The following is a 19,987-nucleotide window of genomic DNA, read 5'->3' as shown; positions in this document are numbered from 1 at the left end:
GATCAGTGCGGAGAAATGGCGGGGAGCCGAAATCCTGCCTCGCTTCCTTGCCTTGCTGCCATACCGGCGCTCATGCCGGATGCTGGCTAAGTGGGTGGGGGGGGTGCAGCCAGGAGGCATCTATTTAGACCTCTGGGAGTCAGTATTGCTCCCAATGCTGACTTTGTTTGCTGTTTGTTTGACTACTGCATGCCGGAGCATTCTGTAAATAAACCGACCACCTGTGAACTCAACGGCTTGTTTCTTGTTGGAGCCAGGGGTGCGCCAAGGACCTCTGACAGAAAGTCAGCAGTCATTTCCTTCTGTCCCTACCCGTTAGCCTTGGTGTGCTGACAGTGTTCTGTACAGGTACCAGGGAATTGCTGAGGGCACGCAGGGGACGGCAACTGTGGGCAAAGGGGGAAAACCAGCTGTGGCTGGGGTGGGAGTGCCAGCATCGGATGCTGGGGACAGAGACACACAGCTGGTGGTGCGGCCCAAGGTGCATGAGGTCAGGGCCAAAGAACTGGCAAGCAAAACACAGGCGGTCCCAGGGATGGCGCAGGAGGCAGGAGCCTCAGGAGAGTGATCGCATAGCTTGGCTGTGATTGGCCCAGCAGCCAACCAACCATACACACTGGGAGCTTCGGGCCACCCATTGACTGAGTGGCAACAGAGGCGCCTAACGGACGATGATGAGGGGGAGTGGAGCTATTCTATGGTACTAGGTCGGCATATGATGGACATGTTGTGGGGGAGGTTTGGAGAGGCCAGGTTCCAAGATGCCCCCGTCGTGGTCACATTGGGAGGTTGGGGCTGAGACGGCAGCCTGGCAATGAACGGGACCCCAGCCAACCCAGACATCGTAGAACCGGTTCCGACTGGCCAGCCTGAAAACTGGATGCCAGACATGTCCGTGACATTCTGCAGGTGAAAGGCCCCACCCAGAGTGCATTCCTGACCATCCCAGCATGACAATCGCAGGCTGCATGGGATGGAAGATCGCTGTTGGCTCCAAGTGGAGGCCCCACCAGGTGTCTGGTTTGGTGGCCGGGTCAGCAGGGTACCGGTGTCGGGGATCAGTGCCCTCCGCTTGCTGGTGATACCCTGCAGGGTCCTGGATGGCCCATGGGGTTCTGGCCCCAGGGTATGTCCTGGGGTCCTCCGCCATTGCAGGCAATGTTCAACGGGAACTCAGACCATCTGGCATTGTTTCTAAGCCAGGTCATCAGTCATGTGGACCATTATGCCCGCCTTTATCCATCCCAATGGGCGATGGTGGTGGTGGTGACCGCAGTGTTGCAGTGTGAGGCTGCAGAGTGGGTGGCGGATCTGCATAGTGACCATACAAGGGAGCTAGCAGATGCCGGACTATTTCTGAAGGCTCTGTGAGCCCAATTTGAGGACGTCTCTTGTGTTCAATGAGTAGAGGGGGAGTTGTTGGCACTGAAGCAGCGAGGCTGGTCTGCAGTTGAATACATGCGGGAGTTCCAGTGGGTAGCCAATAGGTTGCGGTCCTGGCCGGAATGCCTACTGATCTACCAATTCTGGGTGGGTTTCGATTGTGACCTGCGCCAAGCATGTGTCTACCGTGGCATCCCAGGCAGGTTACAGGACTGATTCCATATGGTAGTGGACTTGGATGCAGGGCTGCATGAGTTCTGGTCCAAGGGGGATGGGGCACTGGGACCACGTAGGTCTGTGGAGAAACCAAGGGGCAAAGGAGAGGTAACCTCGGGCCCAGTGGTGGGTCCCTCCGCTGGCGCTCCTTACCCTTTGTTCATATGCTTTTGCTGCAATCAGCCGGGACACCGGGTAGCAGTTCCTGTTCCCACAGGGGAAACCAGGGACTTCTGGGAGAGCCGGAACCACAACCAAGAAGACCCCAGAGAAGTCGAGAGCTGTGCACCAGGCAGAGGCCCTACTGAAGGAGGCAGCGGCAACGGCAGTAACAAGATACCAGCTGGTCGCATACGATAGCAAGGAAGACGTAGCGGAAGACCCAATGGTTAGTGAACCCGTACGTCCATTTGTCATTCCTATTGCCTTGACGGGTCCACAGAGAGGCCACTGTGGGGAGTATAGGGCCCTGATTGATTCCAGCTGCACCCGTTGCCTTCTCAGTAGAACTGTAGTCACTGAGTTGGGGATCAGGGTGAGGAAACTAGCCAGCCCCATGAAATTTGAGCAGGTGGATGGTTCTGTTGGGAGGGGCTCCTGCTACCCATGTAATGGAGCCGGTACAGCTGGAGATGGGGGCCCATTGGGAGGTTCTCCAGTTTATTTTTTATTTATTTATTTATTTTATTTTAATCCCATTTATATCCCGCCCTTCTCCGAAGACTCAGGGCGGCTTACAATTTTAAGCACAAACCAATGTGCTTAGCAATAGCCTTCATTCTATGTATATGCCTGCTTATTTAGGGCTTTTGCCCCCCCCCCCAGCGGCATTACTACAAAGTCAGCTTATTGCCCCCAACAATCTGGGTCCTCATTTTACCTACCTCGGAAGGATGGAAGGCTGAGTCAACCTTGAGCCTGGTGGGATGCGAACCTGCACTAATTGCAGGCAGCTGGTTGTGGTCCCATCCATGACCAAGGCTGTTATCTTGGGGTTGGCATGGGTGGACAAGTGGGCCCTACAACCTGGTGGGGGGGCTACTGAAAATTATGAATAGGTATTGGTCCTCAGCCACCCCCCATTAAAAAGTGCAGAAAGGCATAGAGAGCAGAGGAGAGGAAGAAAAGGGGGAGGGAAGAACAGTGGGTACATCCCCCTTCCTGTCAGTGTACGCTGACCTTGCTGAGGTCTTCAGCGAATGGGAGTGCAACGTGTTACCTCCCATTGACCGACCAACTGTGCAATCAATATCCTACTGGGCGCCAAACTCCCAAAAGCCCAGGATGTACACGATGATGCCCAAGGAAATGGAGGAACTGTGTCATTACATTGATAAAAACCTAGTGCGGGGCTTTGTCCAACCTGCACGCTTACAGGTCGCAGCTCTGGTTCTCTTCAAGGAAAGGGAAGGACAGGACTCTATGCTTGTGTGTGGATTTCTGTGGCATCAGCAGTGTGTGTGTAGAGAACATATACCCCCTGCCACTAATGAAGGAGATGTTGGCCCCTCTGGCAAAGGGTAGGGTGTTCACCAAGCTGGATCTACATGAGGCATACTATAGGGTCTGTGTGAAACGAGGGGATCAATGGAAGACAATGTTTAATTGCTTGCTAGGGAGCTATTAGTTCCATGTGATGCCGTTTGGATTGTAGGGAGCCTCTGTGGTGTTCATGCAACTGATTAATGAGGTGTTGCATAAGCATTTGTACCATGGGACTCTCGTGTATCTGGACAACATCCTGATCTACACTACTAACATGACAGAATACATTCACCTAGTCCAGCAGGTGCTGGAAAAACTACTGAAGGCACACCTGTATGTAAAGCTGTCCAAATGTGAGTTCCACCAAACCCAATTGGACTATCTTGGGTACCGTACATCAGGTGAAGATGTAGAGATGGACCCTGCAAAAGTTAGGGCTACGCTAGAGTGGCAGGTGCCACAGATTCACCATCAGCTGCAGAGCTTCCTAGGGTTCGCTAACTTCTATAGACAGTTCATCCCCTTGTTTGCTAAGGTGGCCCTGCTCTTAACAAATCTGCTCCATATGAAACATACAGTGGGTAAACCACACCCCGGTCAGCCACTGGCAAGGATGTTAGCCTGCCAAATAGCCTTTGAAGACCTGAAGGCCCTCTTTGCAAGAGAGCCTGTCTTGCAACACCCCAACCCTCATCTGCCATTCGTCGTCCAGGCAGATGCCAGCAACATCGCGGTTGGGGTGGTTCTACTTCAGAAGAATGACCAAGGGATGCTACAGCCCTGTGCATACACCTCCCATAAACTGATGGAAATGGAATGGGCATGAGCGATATGGGAAAGGGGACTTTCGCTGTACGGTGGGCACTCTCGACCTGGCGGCATTTCCTGGAGTGGGCCAAATAACCGTTTGAGGTCTGGACAGACCACAAAAACCTTGAGGCTTTGCAGACACTGCGGCACCTATTCCCGAAGCATGTCCGATGGGTACAATATTTTCAACAGTTCCACTTTCACCTGAAATATGTGCGTCTTGGCGGACTCTGTCACGCGTGCCCCAGTACAATAGCAGGCAGGAGGAGATAGTACAGGCCATTATGCCTCCCTTCACGCAGTTGGCCGTTCAGATGGCTGCACGCAAACTAGCTGACAACTTGGTCCAGAAGCTGCAAAGAGCGAGCCAAAGTGAACCCTGGCTTCTGGAACATCAGGTCCTCCTGACTCAGAGGGAGGGGTTGGCATGGAAGGGTAACAGGCTCTACATCACACATGCGTTAAGGCCAAAGGTGCTACGGAAGTGCCATGATGTCAAACAGGCCAGTCACTTTGGGTTTCTCGAAACCCTGGACCTGGTGAGGTGCCAATTCTGGTGGCCTCAGATGAAGGCAGAAATTGAAACATAAGTACGGGACTGCCCCATGTGTGCTACCACGAAGCCTCGCATGGGGAGGCCGCCTGGGTTGTTGCAGCATGTGGCGGACCCGACGTGGCCGTGGGAGGACATAGCTATGGACTTCATTGTGAAATTACCAGAGAGCCACGGGTGCACAGTCATATGGACAGTGGTTGACCTATTTTCCAAGTAGGCCCATTTCATTCCATGCAAAGGGTTGCCATCCACTCGGAAGTTAGCAAAGATGTTCATCACACAGGTGTACTGCCTGCACGGCGTGCCCCAGCAGATAATTTCGGACCGGGGGGGTGCAATTCACCGCATGCTTCTGGAAGGCGTTTGTCCGCTCGATCGGCTCGTTCTAGGTACTCCATTCAGCCTTCCATCCCAGCACCAATTGGGTGGCTGAATGAGCCAATGCAATGGTTGAACGGTACCTGCAGTGTTACGTCTCATACCAACAGACAGACTGGATTGACCTGTTACCATTTGCTGAAGTGACATATAACAACACAGTCCACAGTAGCACTGGGTTTGCCCCTTTCCGGGTGGTTCATGGGGCGGAGTTTATCCTGATTCCCAAGTGCCCTCAGGAGGACCTTTCCCCCTGCCAGCCCCAGGACTGGATAGACCACATACAAGTGGAGGGGTGTCTGGGAGACTGTAAAAAGGGTGTTATAAAAAGCAGCAGAGGCCTATAAGGCTCAGGCCTATAAGAAACGGGCTCCCCAAAAGCCCTTTCAGGTGAGGGATATGGTGTACCTGTTGACTAAGCTGCCCCGTCTCTTGGGGAGGGTGCACTCGGTATTCCACTGCAGTTTACTGAAGCCGGTGGAAGGGTCCTCCTTTCGATCCATCAGGCAGGGACGAGGTCCTATCACAGAGGACCGATATGAGATAGACAAGGTGCTAGATTCCCAAATCCGCCGGGGTCACTTGCAGTACCTGATACAGTGGACGGGGTACCCTGTCACGGACGCATTGTGGGTGGGGGGAAAGGACATAAAAGCCCCATTTGCTGAAACTATTCCACCGACGGAATCCCTGTAAGCCGGTGGGGGGGGGAGGCTAACTGGGTTGACTGCCATAACTAATGACTAATCACATGTCTCTCCTTGCCTTCCAGGTGGAGCCTTGGTAGAGGGGGCTGCCTGTCAAGACCCTGTGGGCTTGCCACTAACAGGAGGGGGAGGGGGGACAAGACTGTCAGATGGAGGCGTCCAGAGGCAGCGGATGGGACCAGCAGCAGAGATGGCAGCGACTGCCCTTTCCCTCCTTGTACCTGCAGAACACAGCTGCGAAGCCATCCTGCCGAGCAGCTGATTGGTGGGGAGAAACGGCGGGGAGCCGAAATCCTGCCTCGCTTCCTTGCCTTGTTGCCATACTGGTGCTCAGGCCGGATGCTGGCTAGATGGGGAAGGGCAGCTGGGAGGTGTCTATTTAGAGTGCTGAGAGGCAGTTGCTCCCAGCACTGACTTTGTTTGCTGTTTGTTCGACTACTGCATTCCGTAACGTTCCGTAAATAAACCGACCATCTTTGAACTCAACGGCTTGCTTCTTGTTGGAGCCAGGGGTGTGGCAAGGACCTCTGACAGCTGGTTATTATATTCCCTCAATATTTCAAATGATATCCATTCCTTTAAATATATTATGTGCACATGACTTTTTCAAAAATTGTTCTGTTGACATAGTTTCCTGTCCACAGTTCTTTTCAAATGTTATTGGTTCAGTCATATTGGTAACTTTCTTTCACAGAGAGAATGGCTAAGCCATTGTGCTATACTAGAAACAATTTATTTTAAACCCATTAGATAAAAAGAAAAAAGAAAAAGAAAACAAAAAGAAATAAATGATTGATTAGCCTGATGTCCTGTGACGTGTATATTCCCGGACGTCCAATACCTTCATTACCCTTTCCTGGTTCCCCTCTCATTCTTGTGGGGATTCTCCTGATCAAGGCAATTCTGCACCCATCTCACTGCACTCAGTTTCAAAGCTGGCTGCTCAGAAATGAGGATGGGGGACTGTGGCTATGCTGAGTGGGGCAATTCATGCCAGAAATTGAAACCTCCTGTTTCCTCCTTGGCAACTATGGTTCAGCTATCGCAATATGAACAGGTAAACCTTCATTGACATCTGTTGCAGTTCTGGATAGTGGAAGCTCCATAGGAGTGGTCTCTAAAGGTGGCAAAGGCGTAGGTGGAAATGTTATACTTATTTGTGTGACAGAATGTGGTTCAGCTGTGAAAGGTAACTTTTTGGTGAAAGATTTTTTATGGGTTTCATCTTGGACCGCTGTAATAGTTAGATGTTTTGACTCTCTAGTATTCCAAAATGGCTGTTTTGTCGTGGACATTTCAACAATTTCTTTGCGTGTAGAAGAGATTACAGATTGAGACTGGTGTGCTTTTGTAGATATTGCAGGTAAAGGCTCTGTAAGTATAGAAGAGATTTTAGATGATACTTTTGTGGTTGTTGTAGAGGTTCTTTGGGTAACAAAAGATATTACAGGTGATGTCTGTTCTGCTGTTACATTCTCAGGCTTTTCAGTTTGGGGAAGGAACTCCCTTGATGTTGTAGATGTTTCGTTATTGTGGGCTTTTGTAAGAGATGCATATTTGGCCACTGGTAGTGATGTGGTTGTTTGAGAAATTGGGGCTGCTGTTGATACTTGCTGAGTTGCTGAAAGTGTCTTGATCATTGTTTTGGATGTGATCGATACACCTGGAGTAGCTAAAGGTAATTCTTGCTGAAGAGGATTTTCTAGGGAACCCTCTTGTATTAGCCATTTTAAGTGGGTTAAAAGCTGGGCAGCCAAAATAGGACCAGAACAATTGTGTAAACTCTGGCTCACAATGCCCATCACTTCCCATTTTGATATAGCTGGGTCATTGCAGATCACTGGAGTACCTACTGGCACCTGCAGTAGAAGAAGGCATGAAAATCAACTGGGTAACTCAAAGAGAGCTTAAAATACTTGCACTTGTGTGCTTTTTTTTTTTGCTGGTGGGTTGGCTAGCCAGCTGAGATTTTTAATCACTGACACTGTTGTAGCAGGGATGGGCTCAGCCAGCGTAACAGGCTTCTGACACATCCAATGATTTCTAAAAATAGATTTTCTTGGTTAGCAAATCCAAAATTTTCCAGCAAAGTTTCAGAACCTTAAAACATTAAAAACGTGGAAACTACACTGAAAACAGATTGAAAAGGCTTTACTCCCTCTTTGAAACAGTAAAATTCAGGTTTTAATTATGTGGATAAATAAGAGGGTCTTGGGATGAACATTATTTCAATGACCTTCATAGTTAAAATAGTGAAGGAAAGCAAAGGGAAAATTTATTCATCCATAGATTTGACCCTTAGTCCATTTATATAGGTTACCTTGCAATTTGCATGCCTAGGAGGTTTTTTTCTTTCAACACACAAGTTCCGTTCATTTGTAGATCCAGGCCAGTGCTTGGAACACTCTAAGACACTCAGACTCTCCACAATGGTTATCTTTAACAACAACTTTGTGCTTTCTACAGGGAGGGAGAAAAGATCCTCAGCTATCTGAACTGTTATGCTATGTCAAGGTTTCCTGCAATGTTTCTTTTTCCTTAATATATTTATGATTATATATGTGCAATATAATTCTTTAAATATTGGTACTCTTTTTTATTTTTAAATTATCAAATTCTGGAAAAGCTGCTTATCCTCTTTTCTGGTTTTTGCCCATATTTTCAAATATTTTCAAAGTAGCAAGAAGGATAAACAAGTCCCTAAAAATAATATTGATTTCATGTCAAATACTAGCTGCTATGCTTATCCGATAATTCTTTACAGCTATGCCAAATACTGTACACTGAATTCTGCCCTTAGTTAGCTGGTTTTTAAAATAACCTGAAGATATTTCTACTTGTGGCATTGATTCTAACACATTTTTCTGAGGTCCAAAAACCCAAATGGAATGCTCCCAAACTCACCATTATTACTTTGCTCCAAAATCCTGCATTCCTCTGTTATGTCATAAGGTTTTTGTTCTTTGGGGATACAAGCTGGCCACATGTCTTGCCTTCTTAAATCAACTGGCTGACCAAGCAAGATTAGTCCCAGGTCATTATTGGGTGCTTTATTCCAAGAACTGAAGCCCCGATGTAGCAGAAATTGGCTCACTGTATTGGTGGAGAAACGCCCATGAGATCCCGTCAACTCTACTTGGCTCGGATTCCTACAAGACATACATAGTATGAGCTAATCAAGTATGCTCAGAGGCAAGACTTTCCCATAGTCTGGAAGTTGTTTGGTATTATATTCCCTTGTATGCCAATCATTCCTGAAAGGAAAAAGTGTTCCAATTTCTTCCATTACTCACATCAATAGGAAGCAGTTGGCTGCCGTCAAGACCCACCAACTGCTCAGGATAACGCCCTGGCATCTCCTGCCATTGCCATAGATGTTCACAAGCCACGGTACTTCTGAGCTGTTATTATGTTCCGAGTGTTCATGTTTGTCTGATTTGGTCTGCATATGCTGAAGATCACAAACTGTAGGAGATCAGTAGATTATTGTAGGAAACTCTAATCTAAACGTCTTATCTGTGCAATATAACATACTCTTCAGTGATGGTAAGCTTTAGTTCTGGTCCCACAGAGATAACAAGTTTACCAAAACTAGAATTAGTGAAGAGATTATTCACTCACCAATATCCAGACAATTAAGGGAATAAATAGCAGAGCTTCATATAATTCTTTAACAAAAAATAAGAAAATCAAAATAAGGGTCTGGAAACAGAATTCCAGATTCTATATAATATTATTAATAGTAGTAACAGTAGTACATGAGGAGGATAAGAATAATAACAACATAATCATGGATAAAAATGTCAAATCAAGTCTGAAGATCTGGCTAACTGTGTGAGGAACCATAATAGACCCCTGTTGAGGCACTACCTTGGTGTGGTTGTGGGACTTATGTGCTCTGAGAGAGATGAAAGCTATACCAGAGGTTGAACCATATTGGAGAGATCGCACCACAGGAGCCAGATGAAGAGAGTCTCTCCCATAAAAAATATGGAGACATAATTTACAAAAATGCATACTACCTTAGTCATCACCCAGGTCAACAAGAACCACGCTAGGTGTGGAGTTCCTTGACATCTGGTAAAAAATGGGCTATAGGACTCAGGACTGTTGGCTGAGCAACCAGGGCCAACAGCTGCAAGACAACTGGAAGGAAAGACGTTTTACCCATTGCAAATCTACAGAGATTGAAAACAAAGAGGTTACAGATCACATCCCACGAGAAGAGGATTTTTGAAATAAATGCACCCGTCCTGGAAAAAAAACTACAAAAATCAGAAATAGTAGAAGGGAGGCTAGCAGATGAATGTTAAATTATCATACGAAATAAAGTATTCACAGAAAGAGAATTGGAAGAGCTGCAGAGGTCTACTCAGGACAAAGAAAACAAAGCCTCGAGAGAAGTAACTCAGACAGTTGAGGCGATCCAGGGGCAATCGGCAGTAGAAGCTGCCAGCACAGCTACTGAATATTTTTCATTCGGAAACCAGGCATCCTTCCTTCTGCCTCGGAAAGAACACAGCCCCTAACTAAAGAAGTAGAAAAATTGAAACAAAGAACAACCGAGCAGCTAAAACAGCAATAGAAAACAATAGAATAAGGTTGCTTGCACTGAAGCTCGTTCCAAAGAAAACGCTAGCATAAGTATTAACGGAACAGAATAACAGCATGGGAAAGGACCTTGGAAATCGTCTAGTCCAGGGGTGTCAAACTGCCGGCCCATGGGCCGGACAAGTCACCCAGAAGCCGCGCCCACCCCATTGCCAACAATGGCGAAACAGTCCCAATACGTCTCGCGACATCACGAGTTTGACACGTCCGTTCTAGTCCAACCTCCTCCTCAAGTTGGAGAGCCGCCCTATGCCATCTCAGACAAATGGCGGTCCAATCTCTTCTTAAAAACCTCCACTGCTGGAGTACCCACAACCTCTGGAGGCAAGTCTTTCCGCTGATTAATTGTTCCAACTCTCAGGAAATTTCATTTCCTTCATTGATTCATTGGTACCTGACAGATATCATTTACCTCAAATATTATGGGTTATTTTTTAATTGCTAGGTGTTTTAGATCTTTGCATACTGCCCAGTGTCACTTCATTGAAATGGGCAGCTACATAAATTATCTAAACAAAAAACCCAAAAGCCTTACCTATTATATCATTGTCTCAGAGTAGCCATGTCTACTCTGTCATGCTCAAGACTAAGCACCTGGAAATGCACCTCTAGGAAGTCAATTAATGAAGCAGAAAACAATAGAATACATGGAAGTTCACACTGAAAGGGGATTAGGCTAGCATTTGAATCCCAGGCTAGTCTTAATGATCTATGAAATGGCTATGAAATTTAGCTGCATCTCTTAAAGCTTTATATTCCAAGAGCATTGTGGATGCTTGGGATAACTATTTTCTAATTGGGCCTTTGAAAATATTGAAATTGCTTTTTTTTCCCCTTCCTGTTTTTTCTTAAATTATTTGAAGATCACAGTTTTTGCAGAATGTGACATTTCTTGAGAATATGAATATGGGATATGTAAAAAGCTATGAATAACTTTGAAGGATACTTTTTTTTAACAGACCTTCATATGTTGATACATTTTCAGCTCAAAGCCTCTGTTTTAATACAGAATCAAAGTGCTTAGCAAGAGTAACTGCAAATGCTTAATAATGAATTATGCCAACACTGTGGGCAGTCATTGTATTTATTTGCATCATCCTTTCATACTTGATTATCATAAGCACCAGCTCACTACAAGAAACTGACCGGTTGAATAAGAATAAAAAAGAAGTTGAAATGAAAGAACTTGTAATAACAGAAGAAATGGGAGAGAAAAAAAGGAAGGATGGTCAACAAATGATCAGCACCAAGTGAAGATAAACTACTTGAATTTTGGTTGAAATATCTTACTGGTCTACATTTACTCCTTGCCAAGCAATTAACACCATACTGTAAGGAGATGAGATTGAAGAGTGGTAACATCTGGCAAAACCTACCTGATAATGAAAGTTCCAGCAAAAAGGGTAGCAGTAGATAACTACAGGCCAATTACCTGCTTACCAACAACTTTCAAATTGCTAACTGGTCTTGTAGTTGATGGAGTTCAACAGCATCTAGTTGAAACAAGTTCTTTCCACCTGAGTAGAAAAGAAACCACCCAAACAACAGAGGAACAAAAGATCAACTCCTAATTCACAAGATGATTCTGGAAAACTGCAAGAGATGGAAGACCAACTTGAATGTAATATGAATTTATTACAAGGAGGCATTCAACTCCTGCTGTACGATTGGATAAACAAGTGCCTTGATATAACAGGCGTCAGCAAAAATATCAGAAGTTTTGTGCAAAGATCAGTGGTCAGAATGGAAGACACTATGAATGGTGATAGACTTGGAGATGTTAATATTAAAAGAAGAATCTTTTAAAGAGACTCGCTATCACCTCTACTATTTGTCATTGCATTGATTCCTCTGTCAATTACCCTGAATAACTCAGGCTATGCTATCAAACATCAAAAACATCTGCCATTTTTCCTATCCCCTTTACATGGATGATCTGAAGCTGAATGGAAAAACACCATCTGAAATAGAGTCACTGGTCAATACTGTCCATATAAACAGCCAAGATATTGCAATGGAGTTTGGACTGGACAAATGCGCCATGCTCACCATTAAATAGGGAAAAATAGTGAAAAACCAAAGGAGTCAAGATGCCCTATGGAAATGAAATCAAAAGTCTGCATGAAGATGATCACTACAAATACATAGGTATTCTTCAAACTGACATAATCAAACACACTGAAGTCAAGAAAAAGATTAGAAGTGAATACATCAAAAAAATGAAGATCTTAAAGTCCAGGCTCAGTGGAGGAAATAACATCAAGGCAATTAACATGCAGACAATTCCAGTCATTACATAGCTGTAATAATGGAGTGGGCTCAAGCAGAACTAAAAGCCATGGATAAGACTAAAAATAATGACAATTAATCATGCCCTTCATCCTCCAATGATGTTGACAGACTCTACTTACCAGAGAAAATAGATGGGTGTGGAATGTTTCAAGTACAGGAGATGATTGAAGAAGAAGAAAAAGGGCATTGGAAGAATATTTGAAGGACAGTGAAGAAGATGCACTGAAGCTACTAGTATACCATGAAGACTTACTGAGTACTGAGGTGTTGGGTATTTTGGTTTATTTAGGATGGTTGTTTACTTTTTCAAACACAAGTCTATTGAAAAACTACTCACACCAACCTAGTGCTTCACTGCCAAAATAACCACCAAACCTCCCATAAGAGAAGCTGTTTCCATTGCACAAACACATTGCAGCAACTCTGAACATCAGAAAAAAGAATCAGAGCATCTATACAAGGTCTTCCAACAAAATGGATACCCATGCAACTTTATCAAAAAGTGCCTGACTACTCAGTCTACAATAGCTCAACCAATACAAGCTGTGGAAAGGATAACATTGCCATATATCAAAAATATCTCAGAAACCACCAAGAGACCATTATGACCACATGACATCACTGTAGCACACAAACTAACTAAAGCCCTCCAAAGCATCCTAAGTAAACCATATAAGGACTGTAACAGCCATTATGTAAGACAGGGATGTCAAACTTGCAACGTCATGTGACATGTTGCGATATATCGTGACTTTTTTGCCATTGCCAGCAATGGGGTGGGCGCGGCTTTGCTATGATGCATCCGGCCTGTGGGCCGGCAGTTTGACACCCCTGATGTAAGACAAACAGGCAGAAGACTAGCAGAACACATCCTTTGAACATCAACTAGTAGTCAAGATATGATGAAAACCTCTTACTTTCACAACCCATGGACAGACTCAGCCACAGTTTCAACTGGGAAACTCTCAGCAACCTAGATCCAGCCAAGTCCCCAGAGACCAGAGAATTCCTGGAGGCCTGGCACTCAGACAAACCATCAACAGGCACAGAGATAAACAACATTTACATACCACTCAAAAGAGATAGTCAAAGAATGCAAAAGGAAACAAAAAACCCTAATGTACCTCCTCACCAGCAATCAATACCCATATAAGGAGAGAATAACCCCAACAATCTAGACCAACAGTCAAGAAGTAAACAATATCTCAGTCAAGCAATACCAACACAGACAAACAAATTAACAGTAAGCAAAAGCCTAATCAAGCAACCACTAAGAAAACTGACCAGTTTGATCGCCTTGCAGTCCAAGGAACTCGCAGGAGTCTTCTCCAGCACCATAGTTCAAAGGCCTCAATTCTTTGATGCTCAACCTTTCTTATGGTCCAACTTTCACAGCCATACATTGCAACTGGGAAGACCATAGCCTTGACTATACGCACTTTTGTTGGCAGGGTGATGTCTCTGCTTTTTAGTGTGCTGTCAAGATTTGCCATGGCTTTCCTCCCAAGGAGCAAGCGTCTTTTAATTACTAATGGTGATCATATGACCCTGGGACAGTATAACTACTAAATAAATGCAAGTTGCTAAGCACCCAATTTCGATTATGTGACCATGGGAATGCTGCAACAGTCGTGTGAAAAATGATCATGTCACTGTGAACAGTCACTAAACAAATGGCTGTAAGTCAAACACTACCTTAGTATATAAAAATAAGAGCAAACCCCACTTCCTTCTTTAACAGACAAGCACCTGCCATATGAGACTTAAGTTAACAATTGTTGATAAGTAAGACCAAATAACTATTGTGGCAAAATAAAGCAGAGATAGTATCAATAGTCATAGATCCCTTTGGGTGTAATCCCAAAAGATCTGGAATATCACTTGTACACCATTGGCACTAATAAAATCACAGTTGATCAATTGCAAAAGGTAGCTTTATATGAAACAGCTTACATCCTGCGACCATAATATCTTTAACACCATGAAACAACATCTGCCTATCCTAGGTCCTCAGGAGGACTGGATAGGTGGATAAAAATTCCAAATCCAGTCTAAATATCTGGCTGACTATGCAATGAACCATTATAATCTAATAAATTATAATAAATTATAAATATCTTACAGGATGACTCATTATTACCTTATCTGTTATTGTTATAGTCTCACTTTCAGTAATTTTGAAGAAAAGAAATCTTGGATACCAAACAGCAAAATAAAATGCTAATAAAATCTCTCCTTTGTTTTAGATGGACGTTCAGAAGCTTTAGGGCAGTGGTGGTGAACCTATGGCATGCGTGCCAGAGGAGGCACTCAGAGCCCTCTCTGTTGGCATGCACACTACTGCCGCCAGCAGCAGGTCCATCAGGCTGCTGCTGCCGCCCCCAGGAGCCGCCCGCAGGAGCCCCGCCCAGCACAAAGGAGGCGAAGTGGCTGATTAGCAAGCTCGAGCAAAGGTGGTAGAGCAGAGGTGGTAGAGCAGAGGTCACCAACCATTGTCGATTGGTGGATTAGAAGAAAAGGGAGGGGGAAGCATTTTACATGTGTGCGTAAGCGCACAGGGCTGCGAGCACCCACATGCTGCAAATGGGGCGGGGCTAGTGCCTGTGTGATACTCACTAGCCCTGCCCCGTTCTTGCGTGGTGCAGTGCCTTGTATCTGCACCCTGCGGCGCAGTGTTGGGCATTTTTGCGCCTTGCAGTACGGTGGCCCATTTTTGCACCCCCAGTTTTTGCGTGCCAGAGGTGGCACTCACAGGTGCCTCTCTGCCCCCCACCCCGAGGGCATCACAATGCTGATACGGCCCTGGCACTTTGCAATACATAAGTGGGTTCTGAGTTGCGGTTTGGGCACTCAATCTCTAAAAGGTTTGCCATGGCTTTGGGAAAATCAGATATCAAAACCTAGTAATTAAAAAACACTATTTTAAACATTAAACATAGATACAGCAATGCAATTTGACCTAGACAAATGTGTTACTTAATAATAAATTGGGATAAAATCACAAACGATATTGCAAATGAAATAGTGAATGCCCAAACCATCAGGAGACATCAGGATAAAGCCTACAAGTGTCTGGGCATTTTACAGTTGGATAATGTCAAGCATGGAGAAATTAAAAATGTGATTACTAAAGAATAGATCCAAACAGTGAGAAAAGTGCTAAACCTGGACTATACCTGTGTTACCATACACTGCTGGAAATATTAAGTAGACTCAAGCTGAACTGGACCAAAAAACAAGAAAATGGATAACTATTCACTATGCATTACATCCTGTAGCGATATTAATTAACTATACCTGTCCCACAGAAATAGAGGCAAAGGTTTATTTCGAGTCAAACAAACTGTCAAAGAAGAAAAGCATGCCTGGCTGATTACATAAAAGACAGCCCAAAACAAGCATTGATGCAATTTAAAAATTACTGAATGTGCAGGAAACAAAACATGAATATCCAAATAACGTAATAAAAACAAGAACAGCATGATGGCAAGGAAAAGTAATATATGGTCAATTTTTACAAAAGTGTGAGGCGAAAGTGGATAAAGTTAAAACCTGGCAATTGTCAGGGCTTACAAGTGGAATATTAAGAAAAAGAAACTGAAGACTTCGTTTAGGCTGCTCAGAAGCAAGCTATTCAAACTAAATAAATAATGCAATCAAGGCCACAATTGAAAAAAATCATCAAATGATTCAAAGCACAGATTGTGCCAAGAGGCAGAAGAAACAGGAGATCATATATTCAGCTCGTGCAAGAAGTTGCATAAACTGATTATAAACAAGAAAATACAGCTATCAAAATGATTAGCTGGAACATCTGTAAAAATTATCATGTGCCAGTACTGTTCTAAAAAGTTGTAGGAATATAGAGTTTAAAAAGCAGTCAAAAATGAGCAGGTCAAAATTTTGTGGAATTTCTGAACACCGATATCACAGAGTTAACAGTGTTAAAAAAAAGAAGAAATAATAGGAGATAATAGAATTGAACACAAAGAATTAGAGATCACAAATTATCCAGATCTGAAAATCAAAACCGAAAGATTATGGCATAAACTGGCTATGGTGGTCCCAATGGTTATCACACACTGTGTACCATACCAAAAAAACTTGGACAGCATTTAGAAAATCTGCATTGACAAAATTTCCATCTGTACATTACAGAAGGCCCCATTGCTTGGATCTCCACATATCCTATGCCAGTAGATTACAATATTCTAGGTTGTTGGGAAGAACTCAATGCATATGAAGACCTACATTAACTAAAGAATTGGCAGCTGTGAATTTACATTGCTGAGTATGTAATAATATAGTTCTAACTTCTAAATAATATATTGTTTCTTGAGTCTTCCAACTTAAATATATCACCTAACTCAAAAAATATGAATATTGAGGTTGCCTAGACCTCTCTCTCAGTCCTCCCTAAGAGGGAATAGGACTCAAGTCTACTACATTGGCTTGTTGTTGCTTACAGTGGGAAGAGGAAGAGGAAGACAGAAGTAGCTGGAAGATAACATACAGCCTGAATAGATGCCCTATCTTCATTTCTGTGGCTAAGGCCACTGAGAGAGAACCTAAGATATCAAGGATGGAATTTTTGAGCTCACAAAAGGCTAATCTGTGACCTCAACACATAAAGCTCTAATGTCATAGCACATAGTCTTCAGTATTATCGGTACCAATTCTTCTGATAATCCTTAGTCCTAAACTACCATAATTTGCATGCACATTTATTTCAAAGATGCTTCTATTACCAGCACAAGTGTTCTATATGTGTACTGTAAATGTAGTGCTGTGATAAAGTGACATTGTTGCACTATTAAAAATTGCAGATACAAATGATATTTTATGGCATTTGATAATTTAGCCTTTAAATGGCCTTTACCATTTAAAAAAGGCTTAGCTGGCACTATTGCTACATGAATACAATAATTTGTAATTTGTTGGAATTTGTAATTTATTGGAACGCTAGCAATAGAAAACAATCCAGTGTGTTAAACTTCAAAATATCTGACTTTAACAAACTTAGAAAGAACCTAGGAAAGATCCCATGGATGAAAATCCTAAAGGGGAAAACAACCCAAGAAGTGTGGGAAACTCTGAAAAACGAGATCATAAAAGCCCAGTTTACCACAAAACCACCCAAAAAGAAAAACAAGAAATTCAAGAAGAAACCAGCATGGCTGCACAAAGCTCTCTCTGACAAACTGAAAGACAAAAAGGACAAATACAAAAAATGAAAAGAGGGGCACATAACTAAGGCCGATTATCAGCAGACAGCCAGAATATGCAAAGATGAAGTCAGGAAAGCAAAGACTCAGAATGAACAAAAACTTGCAACAGAAATCAAAGATAATAATAAAAAAAATTCTTCCAACATATTAAAGAAAAAAGGCAAGGAAACTGTAGGTCCACTAAAGAGAGAAGATGGCAAGGAAATAACAGGCAACAGGGAGAAAGCAGAGATGCTTAACTCATACTTTGCATCAGTCTTCACACAAAAAGAAACTATAGCACAACATACCAAAAAAAACCCACTGCAAAACACAAACTAGAAACAAAAATTAAAATAAGCAAGAAAATGGTAAGAGAACACCTATCCGACCTTGACGAGTATAAATCACTGGGACCCAACAGATTACATCCCAGAGTTCTGAAGAAGCTGGTAGATGTTATCTCAGAATCATTGCACCATATCTTTCATAAATCCTGGAGCACCGGGCAAGTACCTGAGGATTGGAAAAGGGCTGATGTGGTTCCCATCTTCAAGAAAGGGAAAAAAACAGATTGAGGAAATTACAGACCAATCAGTTTAACATCAATACCTGGGAAGATCCTAGAAAAGATAATAAAAAAATAGATCTGTGAACAATTCAAGCAAACAAAGTTATAACTAGTAGCCAGCATGGGTTTGTTAAAAACAGATCATGATAAAGTGACTAAACTAGTAGACCAGCGAAATGCTGTGGACGTAGCATACTTAGATTTCAGTAAGGCAGTTGATAAATAGACCACAACCTACCCCTTTGTAAGCTAGAAAAAGGTTGAATAGACAACATCCCCACAAGATGGATCTGTAGCTGGCTTGCAAACCATTCTCAACAAGTAGTCCTCAATGGCACCACATCCACATGAAGAGAAGTAAGCAGTGGGGTACCACAAGGCTCCATCTTAGGCCCAGTACTCTTCAATATCTTCATCAATGACTTAGATGAGGCAATTGAAGGGGAACTCATCAAATTTGCAGATGACACCAAACTGACAGGAGTAGCCAACTCCCCAGAAGACAAACTCAGAGCAATAGAGCAACCAAGATGATCAAAGGTCCAGAGATTAAAACATATGAAGAACAGCTGTGGGACTTGGGTTTGGCTACTCTAAAGAAAAGAAGAAATAGGGGAGACATGATAGTAGTATTCCAGTATTTGAGGGCTGCCACAAAGAGGAGGTGGTCACGTTATTCACCAAAGGAGCAGAGGGAAGGACGAGAAACAATGGTTGGAAACTGATCATAGAGAGAAGCAACCTGGAATTAAGAAGAAACTTCCTGACAGTGAGGACAATTAACCAGTGAAACAGCTTGCCTCCAGAAATAATGGGTGCTCCATCACTGGAGATTTTTAAGAAGAGACTAGACAGTCATTTGTCTGAGATGGTACAGGTTCTCCTGCTTGAGCAGGGAGCTGGACTAAAAGACTTCCAAGGTCCCTTCCAGCTCTATTCTATTCTATTCTAGTTTCAAATTAGCATGCTAATTCAGAATTGGCAACTCTGAGCAGAAGTCTGGATGGAGAAACTTATTTACAAATATTGCTAATTCTCTTATGGGATTGATAGACAGTAAAATGATTGATCTTTTAAAAAACCACTCTATTTCAATTGGACAGAACAGAAAAGAAAGCATGGTGGTAGATGGTTTGACAAAAGCAGCAAATTACATTATTTTGGTCATTAGGAAACAAATCTCTCATAGTTATGAGTTGGTATTGCATATTCATACTCTAAATGCAGTGGATATTACACTGTATGGTAAATCATTTGATTATTGAAAGCAATTGTATTTTTTTAAAAATGCAGGAAGTCTTGTGCAGATTCTCCCCACTACCTGAAAGTGCAAATCACATTTTTCTCTTTTTTTAGCACCAGACTTTCCAATTACAAACATTGGGAAGAGAGACACCCCTACCATCATTTGAATTAGAATGGGCCTCACATATCATACTGAACCATAGTTTAGTTAACCATGACTTTTCAAATAAACATTTAGATGGATTCATCCTAGCATGCTAGGCCATTAATCATAGATATCAAGTCACAATGGTGGCATTTGAACAATCTGCTAAGGTAAACCAAACAGGCTATGTTTATTATTTATTTATTAATCAGATTTATAAACTCAACATTATATCACTTTGTACAATGATTACACTTACACAGATCTTAAAATCTTCATTGTTTTACTATAGTGGAATTTTGGATTTTCATGCTAATCCATATTGAAATAGGGTATGTTTGAGCAAATATTAATGCCATACCCAAAAATATTGGCAAGAAA

Source organism: Vipera ursinii (genome assembly GCF_947247035.1).
Source record: "Vipera ursinii genome assembly, chromosome: 2".
In the NCBI taxonomy this organism is placed as follows: domain Eukaryota; kingdom Metazoa; phylum Chordata; class Lepidosauria; order Squamata; family Viperidae; genus Vipera; species Vipera ursinii.
The sequence above is the reverse complement of the archived record's forward strand: the minus strand, read 5'-3'. Positions refer to the sequence as shown.